Source organism: Gossypium arboreum, chromosome 8 (genome assembly GCF_025698485.1).
Source record: "Gossypium arboreum isolate Shixiya-1 chromosome 8, ASM2569848v2, whole genome shotgun sequence".
Classification (NCBI taxonomy): Eukaryota; Viridiplantae; Streptophyta; class Magnoliopsida; order Malvales; family Malvaceae; genus Gossypium; species Gossypium arboreum.
The window spans coordinates 34,083,667-34,101,432 of NC_069077.1; the positions used below are offsets into that span (position 1 = coordinate 34,083,667).

Sequence of the window (17,766 nt, forward strand, 5' to 3'; positions counted from 1 at the left end):
ATTATCGCAATAGAGGTACATCAAGAAGATCCTTGAGTAATTTGATATGCAAGACTCAAAACCTATAAGTACTCTCTTAGTTGTAGATTTTAAATTGTCAATTTTAAAATTTTCCAAAAACGAAGAAGAAGAGAGGTACATGTCAAAAGTACCTTACTCAAATGCAGTCGGAAGTTTAATGTATGCAATGGTATGCACTCATCATGATATTTCACATGTTGTTTGTGTTTTTAGTAGATACATGGCCAAACTAAGTAAGTTACACTGGTAGGTAATTATGTAGATATTTAGATATTTACGAGGTACTTCTAACATATGCTTAAAGTTCGGAAGAAGCTTAAAGGGCTTAGTTGGATATGTTGATTCAAATTATGCAGGAAATTTAGATTGAAAAAAGTCTCTCGCAGGTTACCTATTTGCTTTTGGAAATTGTGTCATTAGTTGGAAAGCTACACTTCAAGCTACAGTGGCTTTGTCGACTACTGAAGCAGAATACATAGCAATTACTGAAGTAGTAAAAAAAGTAATTTGGTTAAGGAGTCTGTTTATTGAACTGGTAAGTGAAAAAGGGGTAATTGTTGCATATTGTGATAGTTAAAGTGTCATACATCTCACCAAACATCAAATGCATCACGAGAGAACGTAGCACATAGATATTCGTTACCACTTTGTTTGAGAGGTGATCATTCAAGGGGATGTTCAAATTCTTAAAATTGACACAAAACACAATCCAACTGACATGTTGACAAAGAGACTTTTAGTTTTAAAGTTCGAGCAATGCTCTTTTGTACTTTTCAAGGTTTAGTTTTTATTTCCATCTTTTGTACTTTTCATTATTTTTCCATTATAATAAAATTATCTTTGCTTGTGATTTTTTATCCTCTTTGGAGGGATATTTCCATGTAAAATTTATGTGTTCAATTTCTCAATTTCTTCCACTATTTTTTACTTGTTGCTTAATCAGGTCGATCCCTACCAAGTGGTATCAGAGCTAGTTTAATTTTTCATAGATCAGCCCATTCAGAGATGGCGACAACAAGATTTAAAATTGAGAAGTTGAATGGTGTCATGAATTTCAATTTGTGGCAAGTTTAAATGATGGCAATTCTAGTTCAAACCGGCCTGAAAAAGCTTATTACCGGGTAAAAGCTTAAGAATTTAAATCAAACAGAATGGGAAGAGCTTGATGAAAAGGCCTTGTGGAAAATGTTAGAAACTCTTTATGCGACTAAGTTTTTGGCTAACCGTTTAGTGTTGAAACAATGTCTATTTACGTTTCGCATGAACGAAGATGAGCTTCTTAAATGTCAAATCAGTCAATTCATTAATTTTTTAAATGATTTAAAGAATGTTGAGATTCAGATTGATGATAAAGATCAAGTTATACTATTGTTATGCTCTTTACCCCTTTCATACAAGTCTTTCAAGGAAACCCTGATTTATGACAGAGACAAACTCTCGTTTGAAGATGTGAATGGTCATTTGCTGAGTAGAGACAAACTTGACAATAAGTTTGGTTTGGATAGCAAGGCAGATAGGCATGCTTCCATTTTGGTAGATTAAAGAAGCGAAACAAAAGGTGTCGCTATTGTAAGAAGTTAGGTCACGTCAAAGCAGATTGTTATAAACTGCGAAATAAAAGGATTGCTGAGAGTAATGAGGAAGATGTGGCTGGTGCTAATTTGGCTGGCGAAAATGGTGATGATTTCCTATTAGTGTCAAAGAGCGAAAGCTCTGAGCTTACGTCTGAGTGGATCCTAGATTCGAGATGTTCTTTTCACATTTGTCCCAATAGAGAATGATTCTTCACATATAGTTCAGTTGAATATGGAGTTGTGTATATGAGAAATGATTCATCTAGTAAGGTAATTGGTATTAGTATTGTTAAAATTAGTATATACGATAGGACGATTAGGACACTCTCAGATGTCAGGTATGGTACTTGATTTATGATAGAATCTCATTTCCTTGAGAATTTTAGACTTGAAAGGCTGTAGAATCAACATCAAGTTGAGCGACATTAAGGTATCTCGTGGAGCTTTTGTTTTGTTAAAAGGTAAAATGACTGATGGTCCTTATATTCTGGAAGGTTCTACAGTGACCGGTGAAATCAGACCTCCCTAGTCCATTATGGAGTTGAAGTCAACTCGTTTGGAGCGGAGGAAACTTGGTCATAAGAGGGAAAAATGTATGATCGTTTTGTTGAAGAGAGGTTCTCTTTTGGATGCAGGTTTTGAAAAGTTAGGGCAATGTGTTCGTAAAAATCAGACCCGGGTTAGTTTTGATTTGATAGTGTACAAGTCGAAGGCTTTGATTTGATAGTGTACAAGTCGAAGGCTAGAAGTCTTCTAGTGTCTAAGTATAGATTCGACTCAGTTAATTTCCTGCATAGTTTAAGATAGGCCCGTGGCGGGCTTTGGCAAAGATGATGTTGTGGAAATATGAGTCAAAGAAGAGATTATAACTTATAACACAGTTAGAGAATTTTGTATTTACGATTTGAAGGTTCTTTATTTTCAGGTTTTTAGGGTTTAGTTTTTATCTCCGTTTTTTGTGCTCTCGTTTTTTCCATTATAATAAAATTATCCTCTTTGGATGAGTTTTTCTACATTAAATTTGTCTGTTCAATTTATCAATTTCTTCTGATATTTTTTTCTTGTTGCTTAAACGGGTCGATCCTCAACAACTTCCTGTATTTATTTGTTTTACTTTATGACCCTTAATTTAGTTGATTTTTTTTGGTAGTATAAAGACTTGGAAAAGGAATTCCTGAGGCGGGTTACTAAGAACACTCGAAGATACGTTGGGATTCACGCTAGTGCAATCGATGATCTTTTTCCAAAGCCCATCGAGGCCTTTCATGATGATGATCATGATATATTGATGATGCGGAGAGTTGATGATGGAAACAATAATGCAGATGGGTTTGATCCACGCCAGAAGATGCCTCTTGAGATTAAAGGTTGCTAGTAAGCTTCAAGAAAAAAGCCTTTTTCACTCTTGATGCACTTAACCTGCTCAAGTTCTCTCTTGAGAATTGTTTATTAATTGCTGTTTATGTTGATATTTTAGTGTTTGTGGAGGTTTTTATTTAGAATTGTGAAATGAACATAGAATCGAGGCATTAGAAGGAGATTATGTGACTAATCTCTCTAGAATTTGAGCTTCATGGATTAATGTACAATTTGAAGTCATAATACTGCTAGCTTTATACACCATCTGAATACAGTTTATTGTTCTGTAGTCAGGTTTACAATTTTTAAATTTTTGGTGGATAAATTTGTTACAAGGGGTTTATTATGGTGCTGGTATAATTTGATCTTAAGACATTCTAATGAGGAATACTGTTTGGAAACTCTCTTATGCTATTATTCTTGTTAAATCTACAGCAAAATCTACTCTGATTGTGATACATAAGCATAGGCTAATGCTCACTTATGTTTAATTCATAGAAGTTCATATCAGAGCACCTTCGGAGGGGAGGCCATTTACCTTTAGGGAGGTTAAGGATTCATATATTGGCTAGCTTGTAAAAATATCTAGAATTGTGACTTGTTGTTTAGATGTTAAGCCTCTGTGCAGATAGCAGTGTACATATGTGAAGAGTGTGGCTACGAAATTTTCCGGGTAACTAATTCTTGTTAGATTTGTAGTCTAAGTGTTGAATATTTCTCTTTGGTTTGAGACAACCTTTTTTCCCCTCAATTTGATAGTTGAGTAGTCTTCAAAAAGGACAAATCAAGTATTCTAGATATAATTACCATAGTCATCTTTCTAATGATTTTTAGGGAATCTTAAAATGCCGATTTAGTCGCTTCTTCTTTATACTAATTTTATACTTTTTTCTTCCCATTATGATTCAAACAGGATGTAACTACTCGAGTATTCATGCCTTACTTGAGTTCTCATCAAAGCTTTGTTTTGTTAACAAGAAGAAGAGGAACCTTATCCTTTATGTAACACCCCCTAACCCTAATCCGTCACCAGAATAGGGTTACGAGGTATTACAGGAAAGTTCAGAACAAATACGGGCAATCACATAATTATTTAGCATACATATCACAATTTAATTATAATGTCCCTTTAATGAGCCCTCGAGGCCCAAACCATATATAAATATACCTAAATCATATTCAATCATCAACCTAATAAACTAACCAATGTACATTCATAGATACTCTACCTGTATTATCTAAATCAATCTAATAGTATCCAATAACTAATTCTATATTCATACTTATTTGAACCAAAACATATCATTTGATAGCAATAATACATAACACATTAGTTCATATGTTTTTAAACATTATCATATTATAACATCATTTAAAACCATTTCTGAAAATGATATACACAAACAACCTAAGTACAGCCATTTACCAAGAAGAAAAGTAATTCACCACTTTGAGTTCGAGATTAGCTTTGGATGCTGATTCGACAATCTAACTTTAATCTAACCTGCGCACGGAAAACAAACCGTACGCTGAGTATAAACTCAGTGGTATTTCTATAATCCGAATATTTATTAAACAAGAATTTATATTATTTATTTATATAATCATACATAAACAAAATCATTTAACAAATAATCAATTTCATAAATGCATCATTCATAACACTTTCAATTCTTATATCATACTATTTCAATTTCATAAATGCTATTCAATAGTTTTTCTCAATAGGATACACCATTCAATTTCAAACAAATATCTATTTCATGAATCCATGATTCATGCAATTCCATGCATTTCAATTGCATATTTCATTTCATTTTCCATTCCAATCCATATTCAATATCATTCATTATCAACCAATTGGCCAAATCATTTGTTTACCCTTATTAACAAGACTCAGACTTTGACGGATACACGGATCCAACCAAACACAACAATATGACACCCAGTGCCTCATCGAATAGTTTGAAGCAATAAGGTGACACCCAGTGTCTCATCGGCCATGCCGAAGTAAGTTGGTACCCAGTACCTCATCGAATCTATCCAAAGTAATATAATGACACCCAGTGTCTCATCGACTCAAAGTCGAAGTAACCTTGAGCACTTCCAATCCTATGGCATGCCAACTATATCCGACTTAGCCCGATACGATTAATAAGGTTTAATTTCAATTCACTTTTCAGTTTCCAATCAATACACATTTTAATTAATCACATAAATTCATAATTCAATACAATTCAATTCACTTTTCAATAAGAAATATTCAAATTCCACAATAATCACATATTCATATCTATTTCATCACATTCCCAATCAATCCATTTCAATTGTAAACACAATACAAATAATTCTCACCTTAATTACTTACCATAATATTTAATAAAAAACAACAGTTAATAATTAATTTCACTTTTCAATTTCAACCAATATTCATTCCAATTCAAATATTCACATATGTACATGAAATCAAATCCATTCAATTCAATTCAATATCAAAAAATCAATATCAATACTCATCTCAATGCACTTACCATACATATTAAGTAATAATTCAACAATTAATTACTAAATTCGGATTATAAAAATACAAACCGTAATTTCTGAATCACTCCTCGTTGACTTTCTCTTTTCCTTTCTTAGCCGTTCATAAATTTACTCTTTATTTTTCATTCAACTGTCACTTAAAGCTAATTTCAATTCTCTAATTTCACCATGAACCCCTAATTTTGAATTTCTTTCAATTTAGTCCTTACTACATAAAACTTATGATTTAACTTACAATTCAATCATTTTCTCAATTCTAACTTAAAATTCTATCAATTCTAACCCAAATTCTTCAATTAATTCAACATAATCCACATCTAAAAATCAACTAACTTTCAAATTTTCCACTTATATCAAGTAGTATTTTATTCTAGGATTCCAAAAACAAAAAAAATTACAAGAAAAAGGATTAAATTGACTTACCACTTGAACTTAGAACCTTTAAAAACCCTAATTTCCTTTTTTCTTTTCTTTCTTTCTTTTTCTCCTTTCTTTCCACTGTTTTCGTTTTGCTATTCTGTTTCCTTTTTCATTATTTTGTTTCTTTATTTTAATTATAATAAATAATATTTTAATATTTTCTTAAATAATAAGTAATATATATGTATTACAAATGTATGTATATAAAATTTTACACATTTACATTATTATTACCACACAATTGTCATAATTTAATTTAATTTATTTACTTTAATTAATTAATATAATATAATAATATACTAATAAAATAATATTTACTTAAATTATAAGTAAATATACAATAATTACTAATATATGTATATTATTTATACACATGGAAATTATTTTAACCACACACATGTCAATTTATGGTTTAATGGTTTATTTAGTCCCTTGAATCTCTATTCTATAATTAAACTTTTACCTGTATTCAATCTAGTTCTTATACTTAATTACTCCTAATTTAAACAAATTCATCTATCCAAAACCTAATTAACCACACAACTAACTTTGTAAATATTTTTAATAAATATTTACGAATCTGTTTTTCAAGAACAGAGACCCGAAAATACACTTTTCGATATCCGTGACTATCGGGTCAATACAATTCAACTTAGAGCATCCAAGTTTTTGAAGTTCCAAGAGGTTTTAGTTTAATATGATATATTAAGATAACAGTAAGAAGTCACTCTGCATTTTCTATAATGTATAAGAAAATTCTTTCTAGGCCAAGATCCAATAGTTGGCAGAGCATGTACCAAAAGGCCACATTCCACAGTCAATGACAGTGCATTTTAGGGGGGAAATGACTAGAAAGGTTGGCATTCATGTTAATTTTATTGTAGACGAAATATCTAAAAAGATTGCATGAAATTACTTTGTATAGGCATTATACCCATTTCCTTTTATCCTTTCCTTCATTGCAACAAGGAGTTGAATGGTTACGTCCTATTTATAATGAAATTTTAACTCTTTTTTGCTAACAATGTATTTACATTCTACCTCATTTATATTCAGGTGGCTCCAAGTGATGTTGTTGAATAATCAAGGATCTTTCTTCCTATTCCTTATACTGGATTTAGGGTAATGCGTGCTAGATTAGTTGTAGATACATACTTGGAAGTCATGTCTGTCACTCATTTCAAGAAAAAATATGAAGTGTAAGCCACTTTCCTAACTTTATCAGTAAAAGGCACTTGTGGTTAAGCATCCATCTTTATACTTTCTAATGCTAGTCTGTGAACTAGCAAAGAAGGCATCAGATATTGGTTCTTGAATTTCAATTGACTGAAACAAATCATGAGCTAGACAATACAAGTGTGCCTATTTTTATAATCAATTGTAAGCTCTACTTTAAGTATGAACTTAGGGGAGATGAGGAAGAGCAAATTGCAAAATTAGCCGAGGATGGCAATATATATAACAAGTTGGCACAATCATTGGCTTCTGAAATTTATGGACATGAAGATGTTAAAAAAACATTACTTCTTCTTCTGGTGGGAGCTCCTAATCAAAAGCTAAAGGATGGGATGAAGGTAATATGTCATTTTATGTTTTCTTGTAGTTTATTTGTTGGCGGGCATTTTCTTCTTTATCACTTTTCCATACTAGTAAGATTCTCTACAAGATTAGGCAAATATTTTTAATTGGAGAATGTGTTGAAAAAATAATGATTCAAAATGTTATTTACTGCTATAATTAGTATATGTTTTTATCTTTATCAGTTAGTGGGTATTAAGAAAATCTTATTCTGATTTGGTTGTTTAGTTGTTAGTTTTATCTGGCACCAAATCTGATCATGGGTTAGTGTTCCTAATTTTTAGCTTTTTTTAGTTACCACTAGCATTATATAAACCATGTACTCTGTTCTTTTTCATTGAGTAATAAACAGTGCATTTTCTATTCTATCATTTACTCTTCTTTGAACATTCTTTCTTGGTTGTTTTATTAACATTTGTGGTATCAGTAAATCAGGTTTCAATCCCAAATTGAGTGATTCATGGTGAATAGTGGAACCAACGCAGCAGTACAACCGCTAATCCCAGTTTTCAAAGGTGAAAAATATCATCTTTGTAGTCTTAAGATGAAAATGATGTTCAAGTCTCAAGAACTAAGAGACTTGGTGGAACATGGGTGTGAAGAGCCTGATCCGGTACCAGCAGAGCCTGACCAACAATTAAAAGAAAATTGGAAGAAGGATGCAAAAGCACTAATGCTTATCTAGCCAGCACTTGATTATGACATATTTTCTCGAATTTCAACAGCAGACGCCTTCAAACAAGCATGGGAGATTTTGAAGCAAGAATATTTGGGTGACAAGAAGGTAATAACTATAAAATTACAAACTCTTTGTCGTGATTTTGAGACTTTAATTATGAAAAATAAAAAATTAGTGCGAGAATTTTTATCTAGAGTCTCTGGGATTGTTAATCTAATACGATCTTATGGTGAAATTTTGAGTAATGAAATTGTTGTGAGCAAGGTGTTAAAAAGCTTAACATCAAAGTTTGATCATGTTGTTGTTGCCATTAAAGAAATGAAGGACTTGTACACTTATACTTTTGATGAATTGATGAGCTCTTTGATAGCCCATGAAGCTAGACTTAACAGGTCTTACGAAAATTCTCAGGAAAAAGCTTTTCAAGTGAAGGAAGAATCCTCTGAAGGCAGGTATGACTTTCATAGTCATGGCGGTGGCAGAGGTAGATGCTAGTATAGTAAACTTTACAAAAGCTCAATTTAGTGTAGATACTGTAGCAAAATAGAACACAAAGAAGCTGATTGTTTAGCCAAACAAATAGAAAAACAGAAGCAGGCTCATTTTACTGAAAATGTAGAAGAGGAAACCTCATTATTCATGGTCCATTCTCCAATTCAATATGACAACAATAGCAACAATGTATGGTTTTTAGACAGTGGTTGCTATAATCATATGTCTGGAAACAAATCATTATTCAAAGATATTGATGAATCACAGAAAAGTGAAGTCTGACTTGGAGACAACAAGCATACAAAAGTTGAAGGAAAAGGTTCAGTTTCCATTAAAACCATGCAAGGTGATGTCAAACTTCTTTTTAATGTGCAATTTGTGCCTAGTTTAGCTCATAACTTATTGAGCATTGGACAGATAATAATTATTGGGTATTCTATTGTGTTTGATGGTGATTCATGTGCTATTCGTGTTAAAAAATAAGGTCAGATCATAGAGACCGTCCATATGAGTCAAAATAGGATGTTTCCTCTTGATGCCTCAAATGTAGTGAATAAGGCCTTAATTTTTAGGAGGGATAATGAGGCTAATTTGTGGCATTTACATTATGGACATTTGCATCTGAATGGCTTGAAACTTCTTAAAAAAAGGAAATGGTTCTTGGCTTACCAAACATTGGTGAACTTCATTTTTATGAAGGGTGTGTTTATGGGAAGTAGAATAGGAAGTCATTTCCTATTGGAAAATCTTAGAGGGCATCTAATTGTCTTGAACTTGTGCATACTAACTTATGTGAACCTATGAAAACAGAGTCACTTGGTGGCAATCGCTATTTTTTGTTGTTTATAGATGACTACAGCCGCATGACTTGGGTGTATTTTTTGAAATTCAAGTCTAAAACTTTTGAGAATTTCAAGAAATTTAAGGCGTTGGTGGAGAAGCAAAGTGAGAGAAGCATAAAAGCACTTTGAAGTGATTGTGGTGGTGAATTTTTATCTAATGATTTCAATGTTTTTTGTGATGTGAATGGGATTTGTAGGGAACTTACAGCACTATACACATTAGAACAGAATGGAGTTACGGAACAAAAAAATTGTACTGTTGTAGAAATCACTAGAAGCTTGTTGAAAGTGAAAAAACTTCCAGATCAGTTTTGGGGAGAAGCGGTTACAGTAGTAGTGTACCTTTTGAACATCTCGCAACAAGGGCTATTCTTAATCAAACACCTTCTGAAGCTTGGACAGGTAAGAAACCTTGGGTAAGCCACTTAAAAGTCTTTGGTTGTATAGCGTATGCTTTAGTTACTTCTTGATCTAAACTTGATGAAATATCTCAAAAATGCATTTTTATTGGCTATAGTTCTCAATCTAAAGCATATCATTTATATAGTCCTATAAGTGGCAAAGTGATAATCAGTAGGGATGTTGTATTTAATGAAGAGATGGATGTAAATCTAAATTGTGACAAGGGAGGTATGATGAATGAAATTCCAGCACCAGCAGATTTTGAAGTTGAACAACTTGCAAATTCAATTCCTTCATCACTTGCAAATTCAACTTCTTCCTCTCTTAATGCTACTACAGGTTCTAGTTCTGATATAGCAACCTATGCTTCCAAAAGTAGTAGCGAAAGTGAAACACCACCAAAAAGGTTTAGGCCTCTTAGAGAAATTAATGTGTCATATAACTTCACCTTGTTGGTCACTGACCCAACTTCTTTTGAAGAAGCTACAAAACAAACTAAATGGCAGATTGCTATGAAGGAGGAGATGCATGCCATTAAAAGAAATTTAACATGGGAGTTGGTTGATGTTCCCGAAGGCAAGAATGTTGTAGGACTAAAGTGGGTATTCTGAACAAAGTATAATGTAGATGGAAGCATCCAAAAGTATAAAGCTCGGCTTGTGGCAAAAGGTTACTTACAATAACAAGGTATTGATTTCGAAGAAACATATTCTCCTGTTGCTCGTTTTGAAACTGTAAGAGTTGTTATAGCATTGGCTGCTCAATTGCAATTATCTATGTATCAATTTGATGTAAAATCTACTTTTTTGAATGGTGATCTTGTGGAGGAGGTTTATGTGTCACAACCACTAGGTTTTGTAGTCTGTGGAGATGAAAATAAAGTTTACAGATTAAAAAAACTCTTTACGGGATGAAGCAAGCTCCACGTGCCTGGTACAACAAGATTGATTCATTCTTTCAGAACAATGGGTTCACTAGAAGCGAAAATGAGCCAACTCTTTATTTGAAGAAAAGAGGTAATGGAGATTTTTGGTGGTCTGTCTTTATGTTGATGATATGATTTATCTAGGTTCCTCAAAGTTGTTAATTGATGATTTTAAGTCATGTATGCTGAAAAAATTTGAGATGATAGGTTTGGCCATGTAGCAATATTTTTTGGGACTTCAAGTTATGCAGGGTGATGATGGAATTTTTGTATGCCAAAAGAAATATGCTACGAATCTTTTAAAGAAGTTTGGCATGGTGGATTGTGAGGTGACATCCATACCAATGAACATCAATGAAAAGTTTCAGCATGAAGATGGGACTAACAAAGTTAATTCAACATTGTTCGGAAGCTTAACTGGTGGTTTGAATTATCTTACACACACCAGGCCAGATATTGCTTCTTATGTTAGTGTTGTGTCCAGATTTAAGCAAAGTCCGACAAAATAGCACTTTGGAGCAACAAAAAGAATCCTTCGTTATGTTGCAGGAACTATGAATTTTGGTATTTGGTACTGCAAATTATCAAATTTCAAATTAATTGGTTTCACTGACAGTGATTGGGCAGGTTGTTTAGATGATCGAAAAAACACTTCTGGCAATGTTTTTAGCTTTGGTTCAAGAGCAATAACATGGAGTTCAAAGAAGCAAGAAACAATAGCTTTATCATCATCTGAAGCAGAATATGCAGCAGTAGCAGTAACGGCACAACAATCTTTATGGCTTAGAAAACTTCTTAGTGATTTTAGTCTTGAGCAAAAAGAAGCAACTGAAATCTTTTGTGACAATCGATCGAAAAATGCAATGACAAAGAATCCCACTTTTCATGGAAGGACTAAGCACATTGATGTGCATCATCATTTATTTGGAAGCTTGTAGGTGATCAACAAATAGTACTGAAATTTTGCAGCACAAATGAACAAATGACTGATGTATTTACAAAATCTCTTACTCAGGCCAATCATCATTTTTTTTCAGATCACAACTTGGAGTATGTGATTTTGAATGAAGGGAGAAGTGTTGAAAAAATAATAATTTAAAATGTTATTGACCGCTATAATTTGTATATGTTTTTATCTTTATCAGTTAGTGCTTATTCTGATTTGGTTGTTTAGTTGCTAAATTTATATGGCACCAAATCTGATCATGGGTTATTGTTCCTAATTTTTAGTTTTTTTTAGTTACCACTAGCATTATATAAACGATGTAATTTGTTCTTTTTCATTGAGAAGTAAACAGTGCATTTTCAATTCTGTCATTTACACTTCCCTGAGCATTCTTTCTTGGTTGTTTTATTAGAATGAGCTATGCTTATGAACAATGTGACGTTATTCCCATTACTTTCCCCGCCTAAAGAATCTCCTTGGTTCTTTGTTTACTACATTTAATTTACCTTCTGTTTACTTCCGTTATATATTTTTTTATTCGACAGAGCAATAGCATTTTAATGAACTACGGTTTCATTGCAGATCAGAGGGGATTTACATATTTGTTTGATGGGTGATCTTGGTGTTGCCCAGAGTCAGCTTCTCAAACACATTATAAATGTAGAACCCAGGGGAGTCTATACCACTGCCAGAGGAAGCAATAGAGTTGGTTTAACTGCAGCTGTGCAGAAAGATCCTGTCACAAATGAGATGGTCCTGGAAGGGGGAGCCTTGGTGAGATCTTTTTTTCCTTTGTACTATATACATCATGCCAACCTTCCTTTTGTATTTAAGTCAACATGTTTTATGAATATGAGATTGCGTAGAACATAGTAACTGAAATGTTTATAGTGAGAATCATATACATCATGCCAACCTTCCTTCTGTATCACTCATGTAGTAGATTATGCTTGTTTTGTTAACAGTTTTAAGTTTGAGTGGATAATGATTTATTTAGCACCTATCTCATATATGATCCTGGTTGTTATTTCCAAGGTTTTATGGTTTAATAGGCAACTTGACCTATCCCGGTGTTAGCAGATAAGGGCATATGTGCTATTGATGAGTTTGACAAAATGGATGAATCTGATCGTACAGCAATACATGAAGTTATGGAGTAGACTGTCAGTATTGCGAAGGCAAAGATCACCACGTCTCTGAATGCAAGAACTGCAATTCTTGCTGCTGCTAGTCCAGCCTGGTAAGAATGTTCCAGGTCACTCAAAAAATTGTTTCCATGTTACGAATCTTAAATTTTTTTGGCAACTTCCTTTCATGAATTTGAAAGAGTCATGAGTGGGGGAAGAAAAGGAAGTAAATTCCTTCTTTCTGGGAGTATTTGTTCTATATGAAAAATCAGACTTAATAACTTGAGTTATATGACTTGTTTTGAAGGGGAAGATATGACCTACGCAGAACCCCAACAGAAAACATCAATCTCCCTCCAGCCCTACTGTCAAGATTTAATCTTCTCTGGTTGACCCTAGATCGAGCAGATATGGATACTGACCTTGAAATGGCAAGGCATGTTGTTTATGTGCACCAGAATCGAGAATCTCCAGCTCTAGGGTTCAGTCCACTTGAACCATCTGTTCTTCGGTAAGCACATTATTGCTTTTACATGGCAAACTTGTCTGGATTGTTAACTCTCTTCCCACCTGATAAAGTAAAACTTCACGTGAGCAGGTCATTTTTCTGACATAAGTTTTCATTAAGAACTTGATAAAATTGGGCGGCAAAGTCATGTGAGCCAATAAAAGCTGTGAAATTGTCTGCGTATTTCTCTCTGAATTTGAAAAGCCGATCAATTTTGTTAGTTGACAGCATTACATCTATTGATATCTTAAATTTATTGATTTTGTTTAAAAATTCCACAGCTATGTCAGGAACTTCATGGGGCCTTTATTTCTGTAGATATTGTTTATCTGGATTTTGTTTTTGGTTTTGGTTTGTAATGCATATATTTCAGCTGCAAGAAGATTATCCCTTTATGTTCCAAAGGAGCTGGAAGAGTATATTGCTACAGCATATTCTAGCATTCGGCAAGAAGAAGCTAAATCAAATTCCCCAGACTCATATACTACTGTCAGGACTCTACTCAGCATTCTTTAGATATCAACAGTAAGTTCGGATGTTCTTTAATTCTTTTTAATATATTTGATATACCTTCCTATTCCTTGGTCTGCTTAAATGGGGTGGGGCGGTGAATTTTCTTTGAGTTGGGCAAAGAGAAGGGTTGAAAGCATGTGGGATATCTGGATCTAAAATGTAGGTGCCACACGACGATCTCAGAAATACTTTTTACAATGATTTTTTCTCATAATGAAATTGTCTTTTGGGTTGACAATTAGTTCTTGTACTAAACATCTGCTCTATGTGGAGCAGTTTTCTCTTATTTGAAATGCAAATTGTCATGAAATTGATATAACTTTCTCACAGGCACTGGCAAGGCTTCGTTTCTCTGAAACTGTGGCCCAGAGTGATGTGGATGAGGCTCTTAGGTTAATGCAAATGTCCAAATTCTCTTTGTATGCTGATGATCGTCAGAAATCTGGTCTGGATGCTATATTAGATATATATTCAATCTTACGAGATGAAGCTTCAAGGGCTAACAAGATGGACGTGAGCTATGCGTATGCACTGAATTGGATTTATAGAAAGGTTTGTTCTCTATTCAAGTTGCACTTGAGTTTTTGTTGCTTATTATTTAAGAAAGTGAAACATTATCCAACAGTCAAAGCCAGTCAACTTCTAAAGCAAAGACAATATTATACCATGGAGTACTTTAGCATGGTGTCTTGAGGTCACTGTTTTGGCTTTTTATCCGTAGAAACAAATGTTGCAACACTAATATTCTAGGATTTCTTTTAGGATTTCTTTAGAACTAGGATTTGATTGGTATAAGTTTCATCTTAACAGGTGGCTACAAGCAGGACACAGTTAACTTGTGAGCCTATAACCCTGATTGCAGTTTTTGGTAATAATTGATGGGGTTTTATAGAGTATCTCACGCAGTATGATGCCCGTACTAGAGATTCAACCAACCACTAATAGTAATGAGTTGATCTGATTCATCTGTTTTAGCACCTACAACTGTAAATATTTTGTTGATTAAACTTAAATATGATTTTAATGATTTTAATTTAGAAGTATTATTTTTAGGAGAATGAAAGGTCAAGAGTCATTGGTTTATGGCTTTTATTAGATTTTAATATTTTTATTTTTTTTAAAGGACAATAGCCTATAAATAGTTTGTAAGCATTTGATATAATTTAGAGAGAAAAAGCAAGAAAATTCAGAAGTTAAAGAAAAAAGTTTTTTTTTTCTATCTTGAGCAATTTGTCAATTTGGTATCCGAGCCATGGAGAGTGTGCCCAGTAATGTGCCACTGCCTCGACTAACGAAGGCTAACTACGAGAATTAGAGCATCCAAATGAAAGCTCTCCTCGGGTTTCAAGATGGTTAGGAGATGGTCCAAGAAGGTTTTGTAGAACCGACAACTATCGCGAGATATACAATGGCTCAAAACAAGGCATTGAAAGAGATGCGATCGAAAGATAAGGCGGTATTGTACATGTTGTTCTGAGCTGTTGACAAGTCGGGTTTTGAGAAGATTGCGAGAGCGACAACTTCAAAAGAAGCATGGGACATTTTGGCGAAGGTGTACAAATGAGCTGACCGGGTTAAACAACTCCGCCTTAAACTCTTCGCAGTGAGTTGGAAAGCATGAAGATAAAGGAATCGGAAGGTGTCTCCGACTATATTACACGTGTTCAAACCGTAGTGAACCAACTCAACCAAAACGGAGAAACATTAATCGACACACGAGTTGTTGAAAAGATTTTAAGGTCGTTAACTGACAGTTTTGAGAATGTCGTATGTGCCATAGAAGAGTCAAAGGATCTAGCAACACTTACAATCGACGAGCTCGTTGGTTCTCTCGAGGCACATGAACAACGTAAGAAGAAGAAGAAAGAGGAGACACTCGAGCAACCACTTCAAACTAAGGCTTCAATCAAATACGAAAAGGTTTTCTATTCTCAAAACTTTTGAGGTAGATGGCGTGGCTGTGGAGGTCGAGGGAATGGTCGCGGTGGAAGAGGCCGTGGTCAAGAAGGGCATTATAAGGAGAAGGAGCAATCAAACTAACAAAATTGGCGTGGAAGAGGACGCGGTCGTGGAAGAGGCGGTTGGTCGAAGTATTCCAACATCGAGTGTTACAAGTGTGGCAAATATGGTCACTATTCGAAAGATTGCAACTCTGATAAGTGTTACAATTGTGGTAAGACAGGGCATTTTGCGAAAGGATGTCGTGACGTGAAAAAGGTGGAAGAAACAACCAACCTAACCAAGGAAGATGATGAGGCAAAAGAAGGTTTTCTCTTGATAGCACACAACGAAGTCAACACCAATAACAACATGGTGTAGTACCTTGACACGGGTGCAAGCAACCATATGTGTCGTTTGGAGATGCGTCAAAAGTTGAGGTAAAAGGCCAAGGTACCATTTGTTATTTACAAAAAGATGGGTTAGTTGGGTCTATCCAAGATGTTTATTATGTACCAGACCTCAAGAGCAACATTTTGAGTATGGGGCAACTAATGAAAAAGGGTTATGCGGTACTTATGAGAGACCGGGTGTTACACTTGAAAGATGAGCAAGGGCATTTGGTCACTCGAGTTGAAATGGGGAGAAATCGCATGTACAAGTTGAATTTGAGAAGCGTTCGAGAAAAATGTTTGCAAGTCGACATAGAAGACAAGGTGTCGCTGTGGCATCTCCGTTTTGGTCACCTACATTATGGTGGTCTAAACGAGTTGGCGAAGAAGAACATGGTGCATGGGCTACCGGACATGGACTACGAGAAAATTTTTTTATGAAGAATGTGTGCTCGGAAAGCATGCGAGAACTTCGTTTAAAAGAAGGTAGAATATCGGGCTAAACAACCTCTCGAATTGATTCATGTCGACATATGTGGACCAATAACCCCCAAATCTTTTAGCGGTAAAAGGTATTTCATTTCCTTTATCGATGATATCTTACGAAAAACTTGGGTTTATTTTCTGAAAGAAAAATCTGAGGCGTTCGAGGTGTTTAAAAAGTTCAAAGTGATGGTAGAAAAGGCAACCAGTAGACACATCAAATCTGTACGATCCAATAGAGGTGGCGAGTATGGTTCGACGGCTTTCATGGAGTATTGTGAGGAAAAAGGCATAAGACGATTCCTAACCGCACCGTACTCTCCCCTACAAAACGGTGTGGCAAAGAGGAAGAACCGGACTATTCTCGATATGGTTCGGTCAATGCTCAAGAGCAAGAAGATATAAATAGTTTGTAAGCATTTGATATAATTTAGAGAGAAAAAGCAAGAAAATTCAGAAGTTAAAAGAAAAAAAGTTTTTTTTTCTATCTTGAGCAATTTGTCATATATTACTTGTTGGTCTTAGAAAGCTAATCCCAAATGCTGTTTATTTGTACTGCTTATAGTTGTTTGAGTTATGCTCTGACATGTTAATACGCCTTTCATAATCAAAGATTATACGAAGTTTCTTACTGCTTAAAAATTCTTGTTTTGTAGAGGGATATAGTGAAGCTCAGTTGAAAGAATGTTTAGAGGAATACGCCGCCTTAAATGTATGGCAGATACATGCTCACACCTTTGATATTCGATTCATCGATGCCTGAAAGTTCCTCCGAACACACAACATTAAACCGCTACATCCGTCAGCGCACCTAAAACCAAAAAGGTAAAAATGAGTGGCAAATCTCATAATCACATCCCTTTCTTAACTTGGATTTTCTTAAAAGTGTCGGGGTGTTTAGCCGGTTTGTGCTAGGAAATCACTTCCCTTTCTAGTTTCTGTGGTCTCACAAAAAACGAAGTAGCACTCGCGACTATGTTTAGGTCACGTCTAAAAGAAGAAAAATCTTCAAGAGTTTTGATA

General features: G+C 34.4%; 1 pseudogene; it reads left to right on the forward strand.

Annotated features, from left to right (window-relative positions):
* The first annotated feature begins 2,130 nt into the window (after positions 1 to 2,130).
* Positions 2,131 to 17,506, forward strand: LOC108458716 (DNA replication licensing factor MCM7-like; annotated as a pseudogene).
* The last annotated feature ends 260 nt before the right edge of the window (positions 17,507 to 17,766 follow it).